The 6228-nt window shown below is 49.2% G+C and overlaps 1 protein-coding gene across 3 annotated transcripts in view; it reads right to left on the bottom strand.

Moving 5' to 3' along the window:
- Window positions 1-6228, bottom strand: part of DLGAP4 (DLG associated protein 4) — an 88448-nt gene that overhangs the window by 64428 nt on the left and 17792 nt on the right. The gene's annotated exons all lie outside the window — the stretch shown is intronic.

Genomic DNA, 6228 nt, shown 5'->3' with positions numbered 1-6228 from the left:
AAAATGAGCACTAATGGGAGATGGCCAGAGGAAGAGAAGGGAGGGAGAGGGAGGGAGAGCTTTGTTCTTTCTTCTTTCTCAGAAGCAGAGAGAAAGGAGGCAAGATAGGGAGACTGAGGGGTGATGGCACCCCCTTGATCCCTTCCAGGTAGGTCTTTTGGCTGAGGAGGGGCATGTATATGCAGCAAAACTGCTGCTTCCCCCACCATCCCAGCTGGAGCAGATCCAGCCTGCCAGTCACCTGCCAGAGCTATTTCTGGAATGTGGAATCTGGGTCAGAAAGGGGGAGGGAAAGAGGGGGTGGCTGCTGGCAGCACTGGCAGCTGGGAAGCTGGCCAGATCTGAGTAGGTGGGTAAGCACTCCATGCCCTGCCCATGGCCACTCCAGAGAGGCCCGCCCAGCCCAGGCTCTCACTGCCTCAATAACCGCCCGTGACATCTACCTGCCAGCCTGCATATGTGCCCATATGAGAGTGACAAAGAGCTTTCATACCCCTAAGTAACTTGGGGGCTCAGAACAGCCCTAGGTAGTAGTGGTGGGGGGCAGATTGCTCACTTTTTGGAGATAGATGCTGATGAGAGCAGGCAGCCTTCTGAGCAGGGACACAGGGAGACAGTGGCTGAGTGAAGATGTGCCTGTATACTGGTGTGTGTCTATACGGAGGGAGGTGACTATGGGCAGGATTGCATATACGGTTGTGCAAGTTTTACACTGATTAAGGATACCACATATGGGGGGGTATGCTGTTCACGACAAAGACATAATTGAATTATATACTGGCAGATGGTAGTAAAAGACATTATTCTAATAAAAATTGTACATTACAACAGTTTTTCAAGAAACTGAGTTAAAGCCCCGCGTCGGCCCCGCCCCGCCCCGCCCCTCGCGTCAGCCGCGCGCGCGCCTCGCCGGGGACTCTTAGGAGGGGCGGGGGCGCGCGCAGACCGCTCGGCACGTGGCCTGTTGCGCGCGCGGGGCTGAGCTGGTGCGCAAGCGCGCTGGGCGCTCAGTCCGGCTCTGGTCGACCGACCGTGAGGGAGTGCGCGCCCACGTCGGCACGCGCATGCCTGAGCACGGGGGGCTCCGCCCCTCAAGCCGTCCCGGCAAACCGGTTCCAGCTGGAACCGGACGCATGCTCTATGCGGGAAGCAGACAGGGAGAGTTCGCTCGTTTTCGGTTCCAACACCTCGCCACTAATAGGGGAGACCGAGGCTAAGAGCAAGCAGTCTAGGGTGGTCTTTTCACCCCTGTACTATCAAATTAGACCTTAGGTACCACTGACTCTATGTCCTATGTGTTTCTAGTCCCCGCAGCTCCATCTTCACTTTGCTGTCCTCATCCGGAGTCCTCCAGGTTGGGTTCGAATCCCGGCTCAGCCTCTAGAGGGCTGTGTGACCTTGGATGCTCATTCAGCCTTCCTGAGTTCATATAACCCTCCTTGGCAAAATAAAACCAGCACAACTACGGTGCCCTGGAGGGCAAGTGCAGTAGGTGCTGCCTAAATCCATAAATCCTTCTAGCCTCATGGCCTTCCCAGTTCCAAGCTTCTTTCCGAGTCACCCCGGTCCAGAGTCGTTTCCTTGCGGTTTCATTCCCTCCAGGCAGCGCCTACAATAAGTCTGCCATCCACAGATGCAGCTCCTGTTGCCCAACCTGCCTTGATGGATGGCCTACCCAAATCCCTTTCCTTCTCTGTGTATCTCTTTTTCCAAATGTAAAATGGAGAAAAGAATCAACGAAGAAGATACACTGCTTCTGACATCACTGTTGCGATTTTTATGTAAAGGCATAATAATAACAAGCAACTGAGGGTTATTGGGTTGTTTTGATGCCAGGCACAGTCCTGGATTCTGAAAATATTAGCTTACTACGTTCCACTCACAGTACTATGCTACGCCTGTACTATTCACTTAGTGTTTATCTTTAGATTGATTTACTTCGAAAAATTCAGGAAGCCCCTACACAGGAGCCTGCCTCTTGCTCTGACACAGCCCCTGCTCCTTCCAAGACACCAGGTGCCCTCCGACTTCATTGCCTTTGTACCACTCCTCTCCTGGTCTGGCAGTACTTTCCCAGCACAGTTGGTTCTCTCACTTCCTCCAAGTCTTGGCTCAAATATTTTTCTCAATGAGTTCTAGCCTAGCTACTCTGTTTATGTTGCAATACCCCTCCCCTCACCCTACCTGCACTCCCAGGCCCCCTTACCTTGAGCTACTTTCCAGTAAACCATATACTTATTTATTTATGCTTATTGTTTTGTTGCTCTCCCAACCCCACCCCCACTGCAGCCCCCCATGTATTCTCCAAAAAGGCAGGGTTTTCTGTTTTGTTCATGGATGTGCCTGGTGCCTAGAACACAGCCTAAGCCTAGCCCATTGTAGGCGATCAGTAAACATCTGCTCAGTAAAAGGGCTGTCTGATTTCAAGGCTCATGTCCTTAACCACCACACTGTAAGGCCTCCAGGGGGAGATTTAAGCATCTTAGTCTTTCCTCTTTTGGAATGATTTCTCTGCCCCTGAAGTTGGAATGCCTTTTGTTCAAGTGTCTCAATCCTGGAGTTCCTGGCCTGCTCACCAGTCCTCAAACCCAATCACTATTTCTGCCAGAAGGATCAGTGGGTCTGCCTCAAAATGAGATTGAGAAGATTGATAATCCGTGCCCTGAGCATACAGTGGGCACTCAAGCAGCAGCATCCTGGTCCAAGGCCTGGTGGAATCAAGGGAGTAACACTGCCTTCTGTCCAGTGGTGAATCACCAGAGATTGTGGAGGGCTAGGCTTGGGAGAGGACTTGAGAAAAAGGGTGACTAGTGGGTTGACTGCTTACTGGAATTTTGTCAGCCTCCCTTCTGAGTCTATGAAGGGGGAGTGAATCAGAGAAGGAACTGGTAGAGTTCTGGGAGAGGGGATGAAGAAGGGAAGAAAGAGCACTTTGTGACTCAGGAGGTGTTTAAGGGTCCCCAAACCCAAGCCTCACGACATAGATGGAGAATCTGAAGCACAGGAAGGGGCTGGGACCCTCCCAAAGTGACATAGCAGAGCTAAAACTAGAACTCACAGCCCCTGAGCAAGGGTGTTTTCCAAGCCGGGAACACCCGGCTCACCCTAGAGCCTCAAGCACAGCCACGGAGTACCCCCAAGTGTGTGTACCTCTGTGTGTGTGTGTGTGTGTGTGTGTATGCATGTGTACACAAGCGCAGGTGCAGACAATGCAGTTGGCAGGAGCAGGGATGCTACCCAGCAGCCTACCACCAACACGCTTGGAGTGATGTCACAGCCTCCTTTGTGATTCAGAGAGAGTGGGAGAGACATAGAAAGGGAGGTTGGGGAGGGGGGAAAGCCAGAAACTGTGAGGGAAGAAAAGGATAGAGGGTGGGGGGAGAAACAGGGCTGAGAGAGACAGACAGAAGGCTAAGATGGTGGGGAGAACGATCGAGGGAGGGGAGGGGAAGCTGGAAGAAAGGGATGGAGAAAGGGAGGAAGGAGAGGAAAATGAGCACTAATGGGAGATGGCCAGAGGAAGAGAAGGGAGGGAGAGGGAGGGAGAGCTTTGTTCTTTCTTCTTTCTCAGAAGCAGAGAGAAAGGAGGCAAGATAGGGAGACTGAGGGGTGATGGCACCCCCTTGATCCCTTCCAGGTAGGTCTTTTGGCTGAGGAGGGGCATGTATATGCAGCAAAACTGCTGCTTCCCCCACCATCCCAGCTGGAGCAGATCCAGCCTGCCAGTCACCTGCCAGAGCTATTTCTGGAATGTGGAATCTGGGTCAGAAAGGGGGAGGGAAAGAGGGGGTGGCTGCTGGCAGCGCTGGCAGCACTGGCAGCTGAGAAGCTGGCCAGATCTGAGTAGGTGGGTAAGCACTCCATGCCCTGCCCATGGCCACTCCAGAGAGGCCCGCCCAGCCCAAGCTCTCACTGCCTCAATAACCGCCCATGACATCTACCTGCCAGCCTGCATATGTGCCCATATGAGAGTGACAAAGAGCTTTCATACCCCTAAGTAACTTGGGGGCTCAGAACAGCCCTAGGTAGTAGTGGTGGGGAGGCAGATTGCTCACTTTTTGGAGATAGATGCTGATGAGAGCAGGCAGCCTTCTGAGCAGGGACACAGGGAGACAGTGGCTGAGTGAAGATGTGCCTGTATACTGGTGTGTGTCTATACGGAGGGAGGTGCCTATGGGCAGGATTGCATATACGGTTGTGCAAGTTTTACACTGATTAAGGATACCACATATGGGGGGGTATGCTGTTCACGACAAAGACATAATTGAATTATATACTGGCAGATGGTAGTAAAAGACATTATTCTAATAAAAATTGTACATTACAACAGTTTTTCAAGAAATGGCAGTTAACTGTCTTGGAGGAGGGAGCACACTTTCCTAACCCAACACAAAGGTACTGTATGGACCAGCTGCAGTTCTGGGCACAGGCTTGAAAATCTGGTGGTTTTGGTTTTCCTCACGAGGTAGGTGAGTTTATGAGCATGAGGGGATCAGAGGGTAGAAGAGGGAGAAGCAAGTTTGTAGAGATCACTGTGGAGACCTGGAGAGAAGGCTGACCAGGGAAGCGTGGGGAGCGTGGTGGTGAAATTTCTTAGTGGCTTCAATCTGTTACAGGCACAATTTCCTCATAGATGTGGAAATGGTATGAGCCTTAAAGGAGGTACACGTATGTGGGTACATATATAAGTGTATATAGATGTGATGTGTATATATGAGAATATCCATGTGCATATGTTTTTATGTATGTTTTCATATCTCGTAGGTGTAAAGGTGCAAAATTTTATAAGCAGATGCATGTGCACACATGTCTGGGTAGGTGTAGGTTTCTACGTGGTAATTTCTTGAGTGTTTTGGTTTGGGCTAAAGCTCCAACTGAGAATGATTGAAGGCTGACATCCTTACATTTAAGCCAGATACTGGATCATCCATGCAGGATGGAGGGTGCGGGGGGAAGGCTGTGATTAATTGCATTTTTGGCCTCAATTCCCAGTCATTCTTTGAATTCACACTCTTTGCTGTGTAACTGCAGCTTCTCCTGCAAAAGGTGGAGTGAATTTCCCTGGACCTTGGCCTTGGACTCACTCATGTGAGTTACTTTGACCAACAAAATGTGAGCAGATGTGAACCAGGGTTGAAATGTGCTTGCAAAGTGGGGTTTGCCCTCTTGTACTTCTGCCACCACCATGAGAAGAGCATGCCCTGGCTAGGGCAGTGACTCTAGGAGCACTCTTTGGTTCCAGGAGGATGTAGGACATGCAGAGCAGAACCAGCCGACTTGAATATTTGTGAATGAGAACAAACATGTATTATTTGTGCCACTGAAATTATGTGCTTGTTTGTTATATGTCTTATTGTGTTAATAGCTGATGGATATAAAAAATTGGTACCAAGAGAGGGGTGTGTTAGCAACAAAAATATGCAGCACTGGCTCTGGGATCAAGTGGTGAGCAGTTGGTAAAATGTGATAGAAGGCTTGAAAAAAGGTGACCCATATGATGTAGAGATGAAACACATGGTAAAACTGGCACTCTACAGCAACTTGAAGAGAGCACATGGGTTTAAGTAAGATAGTTTCCAGACAAAATGTTGAAAGCAAAAGCTGACTCCTTTATGTTGCATTCGATAAGGATTTCCAAAAAAGATAACTCATAAAGGAAATAAGGAGTGTCATAGGGCAGAGAGTGTTTAGAGGGAATATGGAGGGCCCAGAACTTGCTGAATTGGAAAATCTGTCAACTCCAACTTCTCTTGCTAATAAATCATTCTCAAATTAAGATACAGCTCAAACCAAGAACAAAGATCAAACCAAGGTCATGGCTAGTTAAGATACAGCATGTGGACCAGATCAAATCAAGGGTGTGGTTGTAACATCTTTTATTAATACTCTAAAATAAGTTTCTATCTAGGAGACACTCTCAGCTGCTCAAAAGGGCTTACAGGCCTTGGCCTCACAGGAGGCTAATATACCCAAAGTAGTCATAATTGAGTCTAGAGAGACTGGCATGACTCAAAACTAATTGTGGGTGTGGCTTTTGGCACATGGAGTTAAGAGGAATCAAATACATAGAAAACCCATAAAATGTTTGAGGTAAGTACAGTGGCCAAAAAACTGTGATCACCTTAGGCTAAAAGGACTGAGACCATTCAAGATGTAAAAAGACATCTGGGTCCCTAAGTCTTTTCAGGGAGGAAACAGGCTAAGAAAGCTGTTCAGTTGCCCAAAGGG

The sequence above is a fragment of the Pteropus vampyrus genome, unplaced genomic scaffold, assembly GCF_000151845.1.
Source record: "Pteropus vampyrus isolate Shadow unplaced genomic scaffold, Pvam_2.0 Scaffold125, whole genome shotgun sequence".
NCBI lineage: Eukaryota > Metazoa > Chordata > Mammalia > Chiroptera > Pteropodidae > Pteropus > Pteropus vampyrus.
This window is presented reverse-complemented; position numbering and strand designations above follow the sequence as displayed.